The following is a 21,569-nucleotide window of genomic DNA, read 5'->3' as shown; positions in this document are numbered from 1 at the left end:
CAATCATGACAGTTACCAAGTACAAAGTACCAAACAAACAAGAAAACAAAAAACGCTAGTGTCTAAACAAACCATACCAGATGTGCCTTGACAAAGATGTCAGAAGGACCAGGACAGAACAGGAAACCCCAGAGCGTTCGCTACAGTTCTTTATTTAGGGAAGCGTACAGGGCTAGCGGGAGACGCGATGGCTGTCGGACGTCAGCAGCGTAGCCGTGAAGACAGCTTCGGAACACGTAGCCAATCGGAGTGCGGAAGTCGAGCAGGTCAAGTTTACCGGGACTGGAGAGAAGATCGTAGCGTGGGACGGAAGCAGGTCGGATCGGAGGCAGGCAGAAACAGGTAAACAGATCAAGACGGGACAGGTAATCAGGAGAGTCATACAGGAAACAAACGTAATCCTCAGACGAAGAGGTCTCGGCGTAGCGTGCTTAAAAAGGGAACATAAACCAATCAGAGGGCGTCCACGTGATGCTCCAGGTGACTCTAGTTAGCAATCACGACAAAAGACAATGACCCCACAACCTCTGCTGTCGATTACAGTCAATACATCTAAGTGAAGATGTGGAGACTGATTAGGCGCAGGGTGGTGGTCTCTGGTCACTCCCCTTAGGTGTCATGTCCTGCACGGTTGTCAGGGCGCCCAGCTAGCCCCGCCCCTTGACACCGGCTGAGACGCATTGAACTGATTGTGGAGTACTTAAACGCTCCTTTTGGGACTGCCCGTGGCCAGACCATTGCTTTACCTTGTTGAAGACCTGTTCATGCCTGTTTGATCTGAGTAATACCTAGTTTGTAATTTTGATTGCCTTTAAACCTGTTTTGTTTTGTCTTTGGTCCGTTTGTGTGTTGGACAACTTTTATTTCCTAATTAAAGTGACAGATCGTCTACGCATATGAGTTCCGACTTCCTGCTTCCCGGTTCGTTTCCTGACATTAGGTTGGTTCCCTCTATGGGGGAGATCTTGACAAGAATGAGTGGATGGGTTGCCAGGTGTTGCCAAGAGTGACCCTGGCTAATATTTAGACATAGTCCGAGCGGGTATAACTTGCCACCAACTGATTTCCTGCCACCACATTGTCAATGCAGCTCAGTCCTTCTACTTTGAGATAACACGCTGAGATTTTCCATTCCATTCACTTTGATAGCAACGTTTTTAATACAGCTCTCTGTATGGGTCTCATTTAATTATGGGGGTGGACCTAATGAAATCTTCTCAGCATGGGGGCAGATGCAAGAGTGTCAAAGGATGATTTTTTTTAAAAGGGGAGGAATAATAGTTGGAGACATTTGGAAAAGTTGACTTTAGTAAATGAAAGAGCAAGAGCAATGTTTTTTTTTTGGTTGTAGCTCGTTGCTCTCCTTGGAGTGAATTTTTGTCATGTGTTTATAGTAATTTTTGTGTTGCCACAGTAGCAGACCATGTTACAACACAAATAACACCTGGTATTGCACTTTTCTGTAGTTATAAAAAAAAAAACACCTAGCTGCACATTCGGTTTGCCTCTGTCATGTTAAGCTTCTGCTAGGGGTTGGCACATCGATTTGGCCTGCTCTTCTACCTGGCAGGCAGGATGCAGCAGCAGACCAAATAGAGAGAGTTGCTAAGAGTGACCCTGTCAGGTACACACTTTGGCATATGCTTAGAGCTGCCGAAGATGCCGTGTGAGAGAGAGAAGGGCTGCAACATCTACATATCGAAACGGTGCTATGTGGAAATTGGTGGCGGACCTAAGTATTGAAGGATTTTATAAATTTGACTATAAAAGATTTTATACGATTGAATACAAGTTACATTTATTGAGTGCAATTAAGATTTTCACCGAGTAGGCTTTAGTTCAATGACAGGTCATGCCGTTCCGAATGCAGAATATTTTGACTAGGGAATTTTGATAATAGGACGGACGGCAGGCGATGTTTTGAGAACAAGGCCCTGATGACTTACAGACTCTTGGTGTTGTTTTTTAGTTTTCCAGACATCGCAACGCCCAGGTTGGGCTTCATTGGCACGTCCATGGGAGGATTCGGCACACCATCTTGCGGAGAGGCGTGGGCCGAGAGGAGAAAGGCTGGAAGACTTAAGAAAATGCTTCCCAGAGACTCCCACGACACTAATTCGGCTAATTCGGCCATATTCGATGGAGTTCACTTAGTTAAATTGTTTAAGAAATTTAATCTGCCCCCGTGTGGAAATGCCGGTGTCTTGTCCATCTTTTCCCGCAAGAAACGAGCGCGAATTGTTAGGTAAATGTAGGTTGTGTTTGGTCAATGGAGTCAGATAACTAATTCGAGCAATTTGGTAAACGGCACATTTTAATATTTAAATCCTAACAGTATCAATTCCAGTACAATTGTAGAGATACCTCCTAATAAAAGTCCCCAAGTTTCAATTACTTTGAGATGCCGTTCATAACGACCGAGAGTATACAACTATGACAAAATAACAACTACACATTTGCAAACAGAAACACAGAACATATATTTGCAGCACTCGCCTGAATCCAATCAAATTGATTGATTTCTTCTCAATGTAACGAGGCGCTTAAACGTAGCTGTTACTGACTGACAGCATACACCAGCCTATCACAGTCGCACACACAGACAGCCACGCCCACCCAACACACACACATACAACCTGCCTCCGTGATAGCATTTGCTGTGTGTTGTCTACTGCAGAGGGCAGCATGGTGTCGCAGTGGTTAGCGCGTGTGCGGCACAGGTCATGAAATCGAACCTCCTGTGTGGAGTTTGCATGTTCTCTCCGTGCTTGCGTGGATTTCCTCCGGGCACTCCGGTTTCCTCCCACATTCCAAAAAACATGCATGTCAGGATAATGGGACAGTCGAAATTGTCCCTAGGTGTGAATGAGCGAGTGAGTTTTCTGTCTCTGTAAGCCCTGCGACTGGCTGGCAACCAGTTCAGGGTGTCCCCTGCCCACTGCCCAGAGATAGCTGGGATGGGCTCCAGCACCCCCGCGAACCTACTGAGGATAAGCTGTGCGGATAATGGATGGATGCATGGATGTCTACTGCAGAACACAATACACCATCCGTTGATCTCACTGAAAACAAAGACAATTCAATTCAAAATCCATGAAACAGTGAATGGGCGATATCTGAAGTGTTAAGTAGCTAGGTACTTGCTTTGTATCGATGACATCGATTTTTGGGTTGGATCCACACATCCTTAAACTTCAGGCAGATCAGTGCAGCGTCTGCCCTAATGGGGAGGGTCCCCACTTACGACTCCGTCGGGGTAAAGCAATGCCTATCCTTTCAATTTACCAGTCGGTCTACGTTCTTACACTCAGTTGATGAAATGAAATGAAATGATCTGCATTTATATAGCGCTTTTCAAGTCAAGACTTCCCAAATCGCTTTACAGTGTGCTTCACACTTCCCAATAGCGGCCGTGCAGCCATCTAAGGCGCTAACCTGCTTATTGGGGGTATTAGGGGTTCAGTGTCTTACCCAAGGACACTTTGACATGTAACACGGAGGAGCCGGGATTCGAACTGCGATCTCTTGATCCCAAGACGAGCGCTCTACCTCCTGAGCCACTGCCGCCCCATCTTCACAGCTTGGAGGTTGAGGCAAGAATGTCAAGGGCTGATTTGAAATAAAAAGCGAAGATTTAATAGCTAAAGACCTTCGGAAAAGTTGACTTCAACCAACTCGCCCCATCTCCGGTGACCACGCTTGTGCGGCAGAAGCGCCGCATAAATTTTCCCAGCCGCCTTCGCTGTGAAAAAGCTAACTTGATTAGCCATGCTGGGCGTCAGGAGGCATTTAGCGGATCCATCATGGCGAATCACAATGGGCAGATGGGAGGTCCTTTTTTTCATTTTTGCGGGCCCTCATCTCATTATTTCCCCTGTTTGTGTGAGAGTCTGACTCACTCAATGATGTGTTTGATTAATAACAGACGGCAGACACTTCCTGGCAGTCGCCTCGCTATCTGGAAGGAAGCTGCTCCGTATCCGTGTCTCCACAATAATGGCTGAAATTTGTCATAATTCCGCGGCGCCATAATCCAAACGAACCCGACCCTTCACATCATGTTTCCTCCACCTGTTGCCTTTTATCTCCCGGCTTTCGACTCATCACTCTTTTTTCCCTCGCACTTCAGTTTGATGGTTTCTGGAGTGTCAGTGAGATGGCAGCTAGCGGGTTCGGGTGATACAGGGGACTTAAGTATCAGTTTGATTCAAGTAAATACATGGTAGTATTGATTAATACCAATCTGATATTGACGTTTTGTCATGAGTGCTGATTCGGTGCACCTGCGAATGCCCCGTTGGCGCCAACAGCCCTGGTCGTTGATTGGTTCCCTGACCCTTTTTAAACACCTGGCTTCAAGAGGAAGCTGTCAGACCTTCCTGTGAACCTACACTTTCAGCTAGGCAAGCTCTGTACCTTCCGACAATCTCCTGCCCTGTTTTCTCCTGCCTGATACTTGTTGCTGACCTGTTTCTGGACCCGTTTATACCCTGATCTTTGGTACCAGCCATCGACCTGTTTTGCTCTGTTTCCTGCCTGATACCTGTTGCCGACCTCTTTTCTGGACTCGTTACCGCCCTTGCTCCCCTGTCCCGGCTATCGACCAGTTTTCCCGCTGCCTAGGACTATCCTCGCTCGACACGGAAGTGCCACTTCCGCGTTCCTGCTATCAGCTACCCGTGTCCGACGATCATCGGATCGTGGAAGTGAGCACTGATTTCTTTCTCAATAAAACTGAGTAAAAACAAACGCTATTGGGTCCTGTCTTCGTTTCTGGCTTGTGACACGTTTTTTTTGCTTGGAAATGTTATGATCATTGAATAATTGAGTTGTCACTCCTTTCAAGTTCCTTTATACATAGCAGACTGCTCCATGTTCTCAAAGTTTATTCTTTAAGAAAAAAAAACGTAATATATTTGGTTGGCCTTTTTTGAAGGGCAGTTTTTTTCCCTCCTGGAAAAATTCCTTCAACGTTTGGAAATCTCGATGTTCCGAGTGGTGAGGCACCCCAGACCAAGATACAAAGTGAGGATCGGATTCATTATAGAGCTCTGCATCAAAGTTCCTTTGATCCTGACTATGGACTCGTGAACTTCGGGAAACCAGTGTTTTGGTATTCCCTGAATTGGAAACTATTGGAATTGTGTTTTCTATTCTTATTTGATAAACCTTTTGTTTTCTTTTAAATTGTCATTTAATTTTAAAGTGTAAATATTTTCTGATACAAAATTTGAGTTTATTCCAAAATACATTTGGTGGCTAATAATAGGTTTACTAACCAAAACTAGAATAGATCACTGGCCATCAAACTTTAATAGAAACAAAACAGGGTTCATAAACCAAGGTTAACCACTCTTCTCATTATCTCATTAGCTGCACCGCTTATCCTCAGTAGGGTCGCGGGGGTGCTGGAGCCCATCCCAGCAATCATCGGGCAGTGGGCAGGGGACACCCTGAACTGGTTGCCAGCCAATCGCAGGGCACACGGGGACAGACAACTCACTCGCTCATTCGCACCTAGGGACAATTTGGACCAACTCACCTGAAATGCATGTTTTTGGAATGTGGGAGGAAACCCACGCAAGCACGGGGAGAACATACAAACTCCGCACAGGAAGTCTGGAGCTGGATTTGAACCCACGCAGGAGGTTCCTAAGACATGAACTGTGCCGCACATGCGCTAGCCACTGCTCCACCGTGCTGCCCTAACCACTCTTATGATTTCTCATTAAACACTTTAAACCAAATAAGAGGGTTGTCTTACTGTTATTCATGTTAAATGTTGTCCCTTGTTCATTGTAAATAAATTACCAGCTTTTGTTTAAATTGTTTTGATTCTTGTGTTTCCTCTATTAATTTCACCACTTATCAAACCAAGCACTAGTCCATTAGCCTATATTGCCTCTGGCTAACAGCATAGCCGCTACATTTAAATGTATAAAAAATAAAATACTTCTACTCCAACTCAAACCAAAAATCAGCAATGTAACGAACAATCCATTTTGGCCCTGTTACCATAATAACAACATTTTACAGGTTTGTGCTCAGCAACAATAATATATTTACATTTTTGGTTGCAGCTTGTTGCCCTCTGTTTTTCATATGTTTTGTGCATTTGCCACAGTAGTGAACTACTCTACCAGACACATGACACCTGAACAGTGTAATCTTAAAAATAAAATAACAAGGTCAGTTCATTGCTTGTAGACCGACAGAAATTGCTCACATTATAACCACGTAATATAATTTATCAAGCAAAATCTTTATCGTTCACATGGCAGACGAGATACTTCAACTATTGTCGCATTGTGTGATATGCTTTTAACTAAATTGTATTCTTTATTTTACCTAAATATACATGTAATTAAGTATTTATATTAGAGGGATATAGTTGCATTTTTTTGGGTATCCTAATTGCATAAAATTAATACGTGAATTCCGTTACTCCCCAAGCCTGCACCTGGTTAGTCCACCCCCGCATAGATGCGCACATAGATAGCAGGCAAGCTGCAGCAGCAGGCCAGGTAGGGAAAGGTGCTCAAAGTGTGCAGGTCAGTCACACAAACAGCCCTAAGCTTAGGATGTGGCCGAGGGTGCTGGATGAAAGAGAGGACTGTTCTATTTACATAGAGAAGCGGTGTTTTAATGAATATGGTGGTAAACTATCGATCCCGGGACAATAGTATCATTCTGATCAAAGTACCTGCTAAGTATTGATGATATCGACATTTGGATCGACCTGGCCAACCCGAGCGGTGGCTTAATTTGCCACCCCCGTGCCATCCAAGCCTCCCCTTGGAGAGGCCGCCTTGGCAGCCTTGGCGATGCTAAATGCATCATTCCTTTTCCGAGAGATATCCTTTCACGCTGACCTCTGCGCGAGCTGGCCACCTGCCATCTCCGCTCAATGGACTCATCAATCCATCTTGCTTCTTAGACGGCCTTGATTTTATTGTCTCTCGCAGCCCTCTGTCATTCTGCTCATCCCTCATCGTAAACGTCATCCTTTCTGATTTTTTTACATGTCTGCAGTTTTATTTCCAGTGCGTTTTGTTTGATTATGCAGAGCAGCAGCGGCAAAGTCCAGGAGCATATTTTACAAAAGAGGAAGCGCTGCATCTAACCATGACATCTGAGTTGCATAACCCTGGCAGTTCCAGGAGTGCAGATTTGAGTCAGTTAGAATAAGTCAGTGTAGTACTACCGGGCTCACTGTCTAACCATGGCACCGGGTAAACCGAGGGCATTGTTTTTGAACCGTCCAGAACTTGAGAAGTTTCCCCAGACATTACACGGTAGGCAGGGTCGGGTAGGGTTACTTTAACTTGATTACTTTCAACTACTTTTGGATTACTCCAATACCAAATATGCTAATAAAAGACAAAATAAACTAAATATGAATACAATTGTGACTCACAACACGTGGTAAGCTTTCTCTCCTGGCTTTGATCTCTTTGATCTTCGGCAAAACTAACTTAAAATGCGACAGAAACAAAATGAAAACAAATCCAAACAGCTTGCCAACATCATTTTTGCCGTTCCATGTGTTCCGTTACTCCCCAAGCCTGCACAAAATGTAGTCATTTTATTCATATTTAGTTTCTTTTGTCTTTTATTAGCATATTTGGTATTGGAGTAATCCAAAAGTAATTGAAAGTAATCTAGTTAAAGTAACCCTACCCAACCCTGACGGTGGGAAGAAAGGAAGGATGGAAGGAGGGAGGGAGAGTAGGAAGGAAAGGAAGGAAGAAAAAGAAGGGATAGAAAATTAAGGAATGAATAACCGAACGAACTAACAAAGGAAGAAAATGAGACAGAGGAAAAAAAAGAAAGCCGGAAAGGCAGGGAGAAAGGTAGGAAATGAGATCGAAAGATAAAAAAGAGCGAAAGCGGGGAAGGGAGGAAGGACGAAAGGCAGGAAGGAAAAAAGATAAAGAAATAGAAAGAAAGTGGAAAAGGAAGGAAGTAATAGGTAGGAAGAAAGATATATAGGGAGGAATAAATGAAATAGGGAAGGGAGGTTAAAAGGAAAATATGAAATAGAGGTAGGTAGATAAAATGGAAATAATAGAGTGAGGGAGGGAGGAATGGAAGTAATATAGGTAGGTAGGATGTGATATAGTTAGGTAGTATGAATCAAGGGAGGAAAGACTAGAGGAGGGCAAAGAGGAAGTAATTGGGGAGGGAAAAAGTAACAGAGGGAGGTAGGAAGGAAGGAAGGAATAAAGACAAGTAGGAAAGAAGGAATGGACGGACCTGGGATGGAAGGAATGGAGTGAGCTAAGAAGGAAAGAAGGAAAGAATAAAGGAAGGGAGGAAGAAAGTAATATAAGGAGGGAGGATTGGAGAGAGGGAGGGCGGAAGGGGCGGCATTAGCTCAGGAGGTAGACCTCTGGTCTTGGGATGAGGGGTTTGCAGGTTCGATTCCCGGCTCCTCCGTGTTATATATCGAAGTGTCCTTGGGTAAGACACTGAATCCCTAGTGCCCCCAATAAGCAGGTTGGCGCCTTGCATGGCTGCATGACCGCTATTGGTGTGTGAGTGTGTGTGTGTGAATGGGTAAGTGGGAGGTCTTCAGTGACTTGAAAAACGCTTTATAAACACAGACCATTTACCATTTGGAAATAAGTAATACAGTAGGAATTATTAATAGAGGGAGGAAGAATAGAGGGAGGTAGTGAGGAAGGAATAGAACTAGGTAGAAATGAAGGAATAAAGGGAGGCAGGAAGAGAGAAACAGAGGAAGACTTGTTCCAAGGAATAAAAGAAGAGGAATGAAAGAAGGAGAAAGGAATGAGTAAATAAGGTTGGAAAGAGGGAAGGAAGAAATGAATATGGTTTATAATAGGATTCCGAATACTGAGCCACCTTCCTCCAACTGAGATTTTGTTTCCAGGAGCCCAAATTGGAATGAGTTAATTTAGGGTAACTAAGTCCTGGCTATTACCTCGCTAACCAGCTCTAAAAACGACCACATAAGTGAGGTGACGAGGCTAAGGGTGTCATTTTTTTTTTACTCTTCCTGGAATACCCAATTTATATGCAGTCCAGGAAATGACACCAAAAATAATAACACATTTCTATCAAAAGGCAGGACTATGTGAGACTAGGCAAAATCTTGCCAGCTGAGTGAATGAAATGGCGACGTCAAATCTGGTGTAACTAAAAGGGGGAAGTGTTAGAGGAAAAAACGAGGTTCTGCAAATAAATCCACTACAGAGCTGGTTAGTTTTGAAGACATCGTTACTATGGGAACTGATCTAAAGCTCGAGTTACCTCTCTTTGTGATACCGGAAGCGATACACCTCTTAATCTGGCTTGAGTTACCCTCATTTTAGGGTTCCCACCAATGTTCCCTGTAATTTTCCACGGGTCTGAGCGTTCAGACAAAGTCGGTGAGCAACGCTTGAAACAACAGTGAGCAACCATAATCCCAAGTGTGGCAAGATAATTCATTATCAAACATGTCCAAAACTTGACATCAAGTTACATTTTGCTGAGTTTCCGGCAATGAAAAATTATTTTTCTCTTTTGAATGAATTGCATCATGTACAATTGCAAAGGTTGTACGGCCTACAAACGTCGTTTGTTCTTACAATTCTTTCACAAGATATCCATTTCTTTTTATTTCCTGGTATATTTTGTCGCATAATATTAACATTTTTGGGGGCTTATTTAGTAAGATACAGAACTGTACTTAATCACATTTTTTAGTGGAAGTACAATGTTGGCAACAAGATTCACTTCATATATTTGGAAATTATTTGAATGCAACAAAAACTTTTTCTTCTTTTTTCCGTGTTTTTTTCTACTTTTTTTTAAATTCCTTTAAAAAAAATCTCATTGCGTTTATTTTTTCCGAGTTGTTACTTTTTTCTTTTTGTTCTCTATTTACTTTTTTTGCTACATTTCTTTCTTTTCTTTTTTTCTGTCTTTTTTCAAAAAAATTCCCTCTTTTTTTCTCTTCCTTTTGTTTCTTTTTTTCTCAGCTTTTCCCTACTTTTTCATTTTGGTATTTTTTTCTTTTTTGTTGTATTTCCCATTCCTTTAAGTCATTTTGTGCATAATTTTACATAATATCTGGTCATGTTGGGATTAAAGAAGCAAAAACAACCTGAAGAGCCGTTTAGAACCCAAAAGAGCCGTTTCCTTTTAGTGAGCCGAGCCGAAAAAGCCGGTTCTCTACTAACTTTACTCAACTTCGTTCTACTTCGTCTCGACTTCAAAATACAGCTTTTAGGACACAACGTCAGGGAAACCCGTGTATTCTTACCTTCATGCACTGTAACTTTGACTTAAGTTGTTAGTAATTTTGAGCCCTCATTTTTGTGCGCTGGCTAGATTTTCTTGTGAGCTGAGAATGTGCGAGCAGTGCGCAATTGCACACGCGCGCAGCTTAGAGGGAACACTGGTTCTCACGAAACGGCCTGGGCTGTCGTTGTCCAATGTCATCCTTTTAGGTAATACTTGATGTTATCTCGCTTATTTTAACATTGCAATGGATTTTCTTCCAGTTTCTAATCAGCAATCTAGACATGATTTCTCCCAAACGCCTAAAGGAAAACGGAGCTCAAGTGCATCCTATCCTTCTTACTTTATAAGAAGCGTTAAAGTATTAATCGACACCGGCATCCATAATGCAACAGGTTGGTTTTAGGTTAAGATCGGATTTGGATACACTTAAAAACATTGTTTGGGATTTGGTCCTTGAGATTGTCTTATTTTGAAATCTAGTAGGGCCAATGTTTTATTTTCTTAATGAAAATCTTTCAGTATTACACAGTTAAGAAAGCCAAAGAAGTACACATATGCAGAAAATGTTAGCATCCAGCACGCCACCGCCCCCAACAGGGTGCCAACAGCAGACCCCAAACCTGTTGATCATTACCCACACTTGACTCTAATCAGAAGAAAAGTTTTGAGGGACTGTGCCAACAGCAGAAGCTGTCAGCGCATTGCTGCATTTTTAATGTTTTTGCCTGGGTAAGTTCCTCGACCTGTCGTGATTACTGATGTGACTCAGCTGTGCCCGCTCATTTGGCGCCAACCGCCGCAGGTTCTGATTGGCTCCCTGTCACTATTTGAACCCAGTCCTGTCTGTCCCCTGTTGTCAGTCCGTCTGCGAACCTCAGTGTATACTAGGCAAGCCCTGTCCCGTTTTTTTCTCCCGTTTGTCTCCGGCTAAGACCTGTTCTGCTCCTGTCCACGTCTGTTCTCCAGTCCCGGCTTACGACCTCTTTTTGTCCCCGACTACGTATACTCTCCCGTTCTGGCCTACGACTCATTTCCGACCACGCCTTGCTCTCCCAGTCCCGGCTATCGACCAGTTTTTCCGTCCCTGACACCGCCATCGCTCGCTACGGAAGATCCACTTCCGTGTTCAGATCACAATCAGAGTAAGAGAGCGACTTCCTTCCCGCCTCAAACGAACACCGGATCGTGGGCGCAGCGCTTCCTCTTTCTTTCAATAAAACTTGTGGTAAACTCTATGCAATTGGGTCCTGTTTCCGTTCTGGTCCTGACATGACCCTTTTCATACATGTTTTAGATTGGTCCTGGACTTCATGGACTTTACCAGTTTGAGTAGTGTTGTTAACCGTTTTCAACTTTTTCTCCCATGTGCGCTTTTTGTTAAACCCCTTGCCCTTCAATAAGCTTCTATGTCTGCGCCTGAAAACAGATAAAGCTCTACGATACATGGTCTATTTATTGTTATTTGAGTCCCCAATTTTGTGGCGACACTGACTTGATCTGCACTTAGTTTGTAATTTTCCATTCAATATTATATCTTCATCTGCTAACCCCTACAACTCCCGATTTAACTTTATTTCCCCCAATTTAATTCCAATTCGATTTGTGTATAAGATCCCCATGGAAGCTGTTATCCTTTTAACACCAACAACATGATAAAACTGAATACATTTAGTTATTTTCTGAACTATCCTTTATTCTACTCTCATATTTGCAATTCATTTAAAAGTAAATTAAAAACAAATGAAGGAATTGTCTTTTGTAAAATTTCCCTGCAATTCCTGTGAAGTATACTGTCAGAACTAGAACAGAAACAGGACCCAATCGCGTGACGTTTCTCACACAAGCCTTTTTTTTATGGGAAATAGGGAGTCATGCACGTTAGGAAGCCGGTCTGGCGTGGAAGGACAGGAAGCCAGAGACAGACGAGACCGATTCCAATTGCCCGAGATGATATCGGACAGATGGGGTCGATACAGGACAGGAAGGGACAGAGAGGATTGACAACAAATCAGGATATCAATAACCAACAGGAGAAACTAGACGGGAACGAAAACTGGAACCCGAGATTAAACAGGACAAAAATAAACGGGAACAATACCGGACTGAAGATCTCAACAGGAAAACAGGACCAAGTCAGAATCCACGTCTTGTGGGGCAGAAGTTTGTTTGACGGGCTGACAACCGAAACAAGAGAGCGTTTTATCTAGACAGAAACTCAATCACTCAACAAGCCGCAGCTGGCGCCACACGGGCGGAGCCAATTGGGCACCATGGCAACCGTGACACACACAGTCGGGGCTAATTGGGCACCATGGGAACCATGACATTTATGACATATAAAGAGAGGACAAAACACATGATTTAAATTATTTTCTCATAAAACGATTGAGAAAAACCTGATATATTTTCAATTTTCGATTTTATGTTGTAAACAATATCCCCTGCCCAGTGCCCGATGATTGCTGGGATGGGCTCCCCTGCCCACTGCCCGATGATTGCTGGGATGGGCTCCAGCACCCCCGCGACCCTACTGAGGATAAGCGGTGCAGCTAATGAGATCAGATGAGATGAGACAATATAACACAGATCAAAATCGGGTCATTATTTATCAAATCATTTTCGTAAACCCAGTTCGAGTAAACTAATGTAATTGGATACAGTATATCTCCATTTTTCTTCCTTTTTTTAATATTTGTGATTTTTCATTGTAAACATTCCTATTATATATAAAAGAAGAAGAAAAAAAGAACTATTTTGGGAATAGTGAATTCAGGTCGAGTGTAATATCAATCAAAAGGATATACATTTGAATAAACCTCTGTTTGTCCATCTTCTGATTGGCTCACTGAACATTTCTTTCCCAAATCATTTATCGGTGATTGGCCTCAAAATCCTGACCGTAAAACCCTATCACCGTTTATGTTTCACATCCACCTTTAAACTTCCTTTCTAATCACGTCTGTGACTGACGAAGGGTCAGCACAAGAATGAATAAATGCATGACCGTTTAGCCGCTGCTCTCTATTTGCTGAGCAATGCCTTCTGGGGTAGATCAATGCGAGGATCGCCCTAGGACAAGTTCAAGTCGCAGGTCTGGTCTGGGAATTGTCCACTTGATCTCTGCTAATTCTTCATAAAAGACCATGGAATACTTTACCAGCCAATATCGAATGATTAAGGAAATGAGCAGGGTTCGTACGGGAGCTTGAAATACTTGAGTATGCTTGAATTTTAATGTTGTGTTTACTAGGATTGGGCGAATTACTTGTAAAGTGCTTGAACTTGTTGCCATGTTTCTCAACGGGTCTGCTTAAAAAGGACGCTGACAATGCTCTCTGGTGGCTTCACTTTGCCATTGTATTTTTTCCCTTGACGGCAGCTGGCATTATTTTGTAAGGCATTGTCCTTTGAAGTGCCCAAGAGGACAAGTACATTCTACACCTAAGCAGGGCACTACATCATGTGTATTAGTGCAATGATTGTGGACATTTATTATGAGCCATGCAAAAAAATGAAGTTAGCATTTCCAAGTGGTAAATAGTATTGGGAAAAACTTGCTGCAACTGAAAATGTAAGCTAGAAATTACTGTAAATTTTACCCAACGTCTAAATTGGGGGACATTTGTCCTTAAAAATCACATACAGTATGTAAAACACATATATTTGTGGACCTGGAAAATCACACCAGGTTTTTTTCTTTTAATGGTACTGGAAACTTTGGAAAAATGGCTTAGAAAGTGCTTGAATTGGACCATGAAAAAGGTGTACGAACCTTGCAAATACTTTTTGTAGTCTCTCTGTTGAAGAGGAATGACTTTTGTTCCTCCACATGTTTGTTTAACATCTAGGTTGTGGCGGGTGAAATGAGCACTGGTGTCATGTCCTGCACGGTTGTCATGGCGCCCAGCTGGCCCCGCCCCTTGACACCGGCTGACCTGCATTTCCTGATTCCTCCTATGGGTACTTAAACTTGTCTTTTGGAACTGCCCTTGGCCAGATCGTTGTTTACACTTGTTTGAACCTGTTTATGCTTGATGTGCTTGTTGGACTTTGTTGCACTTCGGTGTAACATTCTGTGTAATTCCGGCAAGTTCTGTTTAACCCTGTTAAATGCCTAGTCTGTAAATCTGCCTGCGTTTGAGCTTTTTTGTTTTGTTTTTGGTCCGTTTGTGTGTTGGACAACTTTTCTTTCCCAATTGAAGTGACAGATCGTCTACGCAAATGAGTTCCTACTTCCTGCTTCCTGACCCGTTTCAAGACAGTCCCGTTCCGTTTCGTGACAACTGGATTTCAGCAGTTCCTTTAAGGTCTTTATTACAGAAACAGAATATTCTGGACAATGTGAGGTACGATTTGTCTCAAAAACAAATATTTGTAATATACTCAAGATCTAAAAATAATTTCTTTCTTCTGCAAAATACATGATTGATGCCAAATCTCCTTTCATTTTATAGTACTGGAAACATTTTAAAATGTCTTAGATGTTTTATAACATTATTCACTTGGGCATACTTCCACGAAGTCCTTTGACCTAGTCCTAAGTTTACTTGGTTCGTTGATGTTCCAATTTCTTATTGTTTACTCCTGTTGAATACATCCATTCTTCACATTGTTACCTTGTGTTGAGTATTTTTTTCTGGTTTCTGTTCTTTCTGTTATACTTTGTTGTAAACCGGGTAAAACCTAGGCTTAGCGAGCTGTATTAGATAAACAGTTCACATATGTTAGCATCTTAAGGGACATTGCAAATACATCTGAGATCACTAAGAACACAGAACTGCATAGTAACTGACAGCATCTACGTTATAATCACACAATGACCCAACCTACAAACATACTGTCCCCTATAGACACCATGTTTTTACAGCAGTAACATACAACTGTTGGCATTTAATAGGTTGAAAATACCAAGAACAGAAGCAGCAAGAAAAATACAATACAGCAGGAGCAGAGGGAAAAATACAAACATTCCGCATGCCGGACAGATGGTTATATAATCCAGAATGAGAATTCCTTGTTGTGGATATTCTGAGCTCGGAGTATAAATTGAAATAGTACGTCTGTGTGCATGGTAATCGAACAGTATCTAAGGCAGGGGTGTCAAACTTATCTTAGCTCGTGGAACACAGGGTAGATAAAACCATCTCATGGGGGCCGGACTATCAGATTAACGACAGAGAAAGAAAATAAGAGAGAAAGGTTGTAAAGCAGTGGTTCCCAAAGTGGGCGGTACCGCCCCCTTGGGTGTGGTGGAAAGATATGGGGGGCGGTGAAGAAGAAGAAAGCGGGAGGGGGGTCGCAGTCCGAAGTCGAAGTCAGAAGCTTGAACGTTGAACTGCGTTTTTTCAAGGTTTTGTAGCGAGTGATGGAGTTTTGGCCAACCACAATTGTTACTGTTCGAGTTTTAAAAGTGCTGACCAATCACAGGCAAGTTTTAATAAAAGCACAAGCCAATAAACGCGTGCAAGCACCACGCTCTACCACACCCACCGTGTGAGCTCATTGAGTGTCATGGCAGACTCCGTAAACATAGTCACAGAGTCAACAAACGAGAAGGAAAAAAAGCTTGCACCGAAGAAGGGCGGTACATCACTTGTTTGGTTTTGACGAAGCGGACATGGAACAGAAGAAAACGCCCGTTTCAGAATTTACTTTCGCAAAGTTGCTAAGTCCAGAGGAAACACGAGTAATTTGTACCAGCATCTTAAAAAATATCACATATCAACAAGAAACAAAGAGTGAGAGAAAAAGCAAGCGAGAAAACGAGAGTACAAGAGAAAAATAAAGAGGGAACAACGAAGAAAGGAGAAAGAAAGAATATAGGGGAGGAATAAATAATGAAAGGGAGAAAAAAGACAGAAAGACTACAATCAAGAAAGAAGAAAGAAAGGAAGAATACAATCAAGAAAGAAGACAGAAAGGAAGAATACAATCAAGAAAGAAGACAGAAAGCAAGAATACAATCAAGAAATAGAGAAAGAAAAAAATCAAGAAAGAAAGGAAGGAAGGAGGGAAGGAAGGAAGGAAGGGAATATAATATAAAAAGAGTAAAAAGTATAGATAAAGAAAAATAGACAAAGAGGGAGGACTAGAAATAATAAAGAGAGGTGAGCTAGAGAGGGAGAAAAACAGAGAAAATAGAGAGAGAAAGAGAAACAGAGAAAATAGAGAAAGAGAGAAAAACCAAGAAAATAGAGAAAGACAGAAAAACTGAGAAAAGAGAGAAAGAGGACTAAAAGAAAGAGTAGAGCCAAAGAGAGAAAGAGCAAGAAATATAAAAGGGGGAAAAGATCCAAATGAGAGAAGAGAGAAAGACAGATAGAGAACATGAGAGAGAAAGTAAAATACAGCTCCAGTTGTTTTGCGAGTGTCGACTGGCATTGGCGACACCCAGTCGACATATCTTAACCTTCTGCTTGTTTTTCTCCTGTGCTTCTCTCACAAGCTGGATTCAAACTGTCGGACGGCCTGACCCTCCCTACGAAACACATGCTTTCTACCCATGACTAAGGGTTCATATTTGCATCATGTATTGATTGAAATCTATTCTTTTGGGCTATTCGTGAGTGTACAGACATTAAAAGAGCATTATCGGATACATATCGACTAAAACGGGGAAAAAAAGATTCGCGTTAAAGGAGAATTTGCGTGTCAGGACCGTCTTAGCGGGAAATCCCACAAGAGTATTGAGAACGACGTGTAAGAAGACGTGTAAGACGCGTTAACAGAGTCATTCATCCGTCCCTTTTCAGAAACGCTTATTCTGTTCCCGGTCCCTGGAAGCTGAGCCTCTCCCGGTCGACTCAGCAGAAGTATAGTATGCAGTAGCACATCGGTTATCGCAGTTATTGGGGGAATCGAACCAAAGACAAAAGTGAAACCCTGCAAAGTAGCATCGCCCCTTCATAAAAAGCTACATCAGATTTTGATTTTTGTTTCTTGTTTCTGATTTGGACATTTGCGCCTACTTTGTATTGTTTGTTACTTTGTTCGTTGCATTTGCCTTTACTATGGTACATCAGGTTTTTTTTGTTCTCATTTCATGCTTTGGCATTTTGTTAGTAGTTTAGTGCCCACTTGTTTGTTTGCAGGGTTGGTTAGGGTTACTTTAACTGGATTACTTTCAATTACTTTTGGGTTACTCCAATACCAAATATGCTAAAAAAAGACAAAAGAAACTAAATATGAATACAATTACTAAATTGTGTGCATGCTTGGGTAGTAATGGAATACATGGAACAGCAAAAATGATGTTGGCAAGCTGTTTGGATTTATTTTCATTTTGTTTCTTTCACATTTGATGTTAGTTTTGCCGGAGATCAAAGAGATCAAAGCCAGGAGAGAAAGCTTACCACGTGTTGTGAGTCATCATTTTATTCATATTTAGTTTATTTTGTCTTTTATTAACATATTTGGTATTGGAATGATCCAAAAGTAATTGAAAGTAATCCAGTTAAAGTAACCCTACCCAACCCTGTTTGTTTGTTTCTTTGTTCCTTGTGTTTTCTGTCTCAGAATTCTGTGTTAGTGGTATGACCATTGTCACGTTTGTTTTTATTTTGGACATATAATTTGTTTTTTTGACTCCCTGTTTCTTTGTTTCTTTGTTCCTGGTTGTGTTATAAAATATACTTACCTTAAGCACCCCTGCCTCAGATCCTGCTACCCCATTTATTGGGTCAACCCACAAAACGTAAATATTTTTGACTAATGAGTATTTTTTTTAAAACGCATGTTCATATGATAATTCATGTTGTTTTGCTTTTAATTGAAATCTGTATTGTTTCTTATTATAACAATTGGCAATTTTTTACCACTAGGAGACGCTAAATAATACACAATGGCTTTTATGCCACGGTTGCCATGGCGCCCAATTGGCCCCGCCCGTGTGGCGCCAGCTGCGGCTCCTGATTGGCTTTCTGTCTATTTTAAGCTCAGCACTGTCACTCTTCCCTGGTCAGCCCGTCAACGACCTTCTGCCCCGCAAGACATGGGTTCTGATTCAGTCCTGTTTTCCTGTTGGATTTTCCTGTCCGGTATTGTTCCCGTTTATTTTGTCCTGTTTAATTTCGTTTTCCAGTTTTGCTTCCGTCCATTTTTGTCCTGTTTATCATTTTCTCCAGTTTTCGTTCCCGTCTAGTTTCTCCTGTTTATTTTTGATATCCTGATTCATTATCTATCCTGTCTGTCCCGTCCTGTCCGGTATCGACCCCATATGTCCGATATCAACTCGAGGAATTGGAATCGATCTCGTCGGTCTCTGGCTTCCTGTCTTTCCACGCCAGACCGCTGCCTAACGTGCATGACTCCCCATTTCCCATAAAATAAAAGGCTTGTGTGAGAACGTCACGCATTTGGGTCCTAAACCCTTTCTGGTTCTTGACATTTTAAGCACTTTCAGTTTGTGTTATTTTATTTACCCCAATTGAAATACTTGTACAGCCACTTGTAGCGCAATTATGGTTGTTTTAAGTGCTGAATAAATTCAGTTAAGTGTAAATATAGTCTGATAATGCCCCGATACAAGCGCCTAAAAAACGATACCTAATGCAAACATATTATGTTTTGTGGTTTACTGATTTGTTTGCAACATTTGGAGTTTTCCAGCATTAACAGCAGCTTCCCTTGTCTTTTCTCTTCCCACTGTAATAATGGATAGTACACTTATGCTTGTTACGGATTTTGTAGAGCCAGCTTGATATAAAATTTTAATTTGATCCGTTCCGACTCTGCCCCCAAACTACGCATTAATGTTAAAATGTGTCTGAATATTACTCCACCTGAACTACGTGCAGTTTCTCAAGGTAGCACAATGTTCTCTTGCGCTTTCATTTTTCTCCCTCACTCGTCCTTATGCTGCATTGCTGAAACATCTCAGCTTTTTCTGCCTATGACTGACCATCGAGCTTTCGCTATTAATCAATATCAACTAGTGGATTTTTACATCACAGTTAATAGAATAGACCCCCAGGTTATGGCAACCCCACAATACAACGATTTCAGTTTAATTTATCATTAGAATATTTGACTACTATTTACAAACCTGTTCATTTAACTCTTATAGGGGGACACCGTGCGATATATGACCACTAGATGTCACTGAATTGTGTAGGTAAACCTTGAACCTTGAACATTTAGCTTCACAACTAATACGTCAATATCAACTAGTGGATTTTAACATCACATGTAATAGAGTAGACCCCCAGGTTATGGCAACCCACCTTAAAACGATTTCACTTTGAGCAATAGAATAAGCTTAAAGTTTTTTTTGGGCCCCTCTTTACAGCATTTTGAATTTATTTAGTAAAACCCAACACCAAAAACACATTTCATCTTGAAAGGCAATTAAAAAAATATATTAAAATAAAATAAAAATCAAATGGCCCCTGCTTTGGCATATGCCACTTGCGCAAATGATACTAAAAATACTTTGTTTCTCAGTTTTAGGGAACTTATTACAAGAGTAAAACAAAGATCACTTGCACCTTGTATAAAAATCTCTTTGGAGTAAATTGAAAATATCTATCAAAGCTAAATGCTTCATTGTCGTCAAAAGTGAGGCACGTCATTATGATGTGAATGGCGCGCAAGTGTTTTTATATGATATATATATGCCAAGAACCAGAACAGGATCAGGACCCAAACGCGTGACGTTCTCACACAAGCCTTTTATTTTACGGGAAATGGGGAGTCTTGCACGTTAGGCAGCCGGTCTGGCGTGGAAAGACAGGAAGCCTGAGACCGACAAGATCGATTCCAATTGCCCGAGTTGATATCGGACGGATGGCGTCCATACCGGACAGAAAGGGACGGACAAGATAACGAATCCGGATATAAAAAATTAACAGGAGGAACTAGACGGGAACGGAAACTTGAGAAAATAATAAACAGGACAAAAGTAGACGGAAACACAACTGGAAACCGAAATTAAACAGGACAAAATACAGGGAGTGCAGAATTATTAGGCAAGTTGTATTTTTGAGGATTAATTTTATTATTGAACAACAACCATGTTCTTAATGAACCCAAAAGTCTCATTAATATCAAAGCTGAATATTTTGGAAGTTGGAGTGGGGCTTTTTTAGTTTTAGCTATTTTAGGAGGATATCTGTGTGTGCAGGTGACTTACTGTGCATAATTATAAGGCAACTTAACAAAAAACAAATGTATACCCATTTCAATTATTTATTTTCATCAGGGAAACCAATATAACAGCTCAACATTCACAAATATACATTTCTGACATTCAAAAACAAAACAAAAACAAATCAGTGACCAATATAGCCACCTTTCTTTGCAAGGACACTCAAAAGCCTGCCATCCATGGATTCTGTCAGTGCTTTGATCTGTTCACGATCAACATTGCGTGCAGCAGCAACCACAGCCTCCCAGACACTTTTCAGAGAGGTGTACTGTTTTCCCTCCTTGTAAATCTCACATTTGATGAGGGACCACAGGTTCTCTATGGGGTTCAGATCAGGTGAACAAGGAGGCCATGTCATTAGATTTTCTTCTTTTAGACCCTTTCTTGCCAGCCACGCTGTGGAGTACTTGGATGCGTGTGATGGAGCGTTGTCCTGCATGAAAATCATGTTTTTCTTGAAGGATGCGGACTTCTTCCTGTACCACTGCTTGAAGAAGGTGTCTTCCAGAAACTGGCAGTAGGACTGGGAGTTGAGCTTGAGTCCATCCTCAACCCGAAAAGGCCCCACAAGCTCATCTTTGATGATACCAGCCCATACCAGTACCCCACCTCCACCTTGCTGGCGTCTGAGGCGGACTGGAGCTCTCTGCCCTTTACCGATCCAGCCACGGGCCCATCCATCTGGCCCATCAAGACTCACTCTCATTTCATCAGTCCATAAAACCTTAGAAAAATCCGTCTTGAGATTTTTCTTGGCCCAGTCTTGACGTTTCAGCTTGTGTGTCTTGTTCAGTGGTCGTCGTTTTTCAGCCTTTCTTACCTTGGCCATGTCTCTGAGTATTGCACACCTTGTGCTTTTGGGCACTCCAGTGATGTTGCAGCTCTGAAATATGGCAAAACTGGTGGCAAGTGGCATCTTGGCAGCTGTACGCTTGACTTTTCTCAGTTCACGGGCAGTTATTTTGCGCCTTGGTTTTTCTACACGCTTCTTGCGACCCTGTTGACTATTTTGAATGTAACGCTTGATTGTTCGATGATCACGCTTCAGAAGCTTGGCAATTTTAAGAGTGCTGCATCCCTCTGCAAGATATCTCACTATTTTTGACTTTTCAGAGCCTGTCAAGTCCCTCTTCTGACCCATTTTGCCAAAGGAAAGGAAGTTGCCTAATAA

This window comes from Urocampus carinirostris, chromosome 9 (assembly GCF_059441175.1).
Source record: "Urocampus carinirostris isolate Australia breed hairy pipefish chromosome 9, RoL_Ucar_1.0, whole genome shotgun sequence".
Lineage (NCBI taxonomy): Eukaryota > Metazoa > Chordata > Actinopteri > Syngnathiformes > Syngnathidae > Urocampus > Urocampus carinirostris.
Note: the sequence above shows the minus strand (reverse complement) of the source record.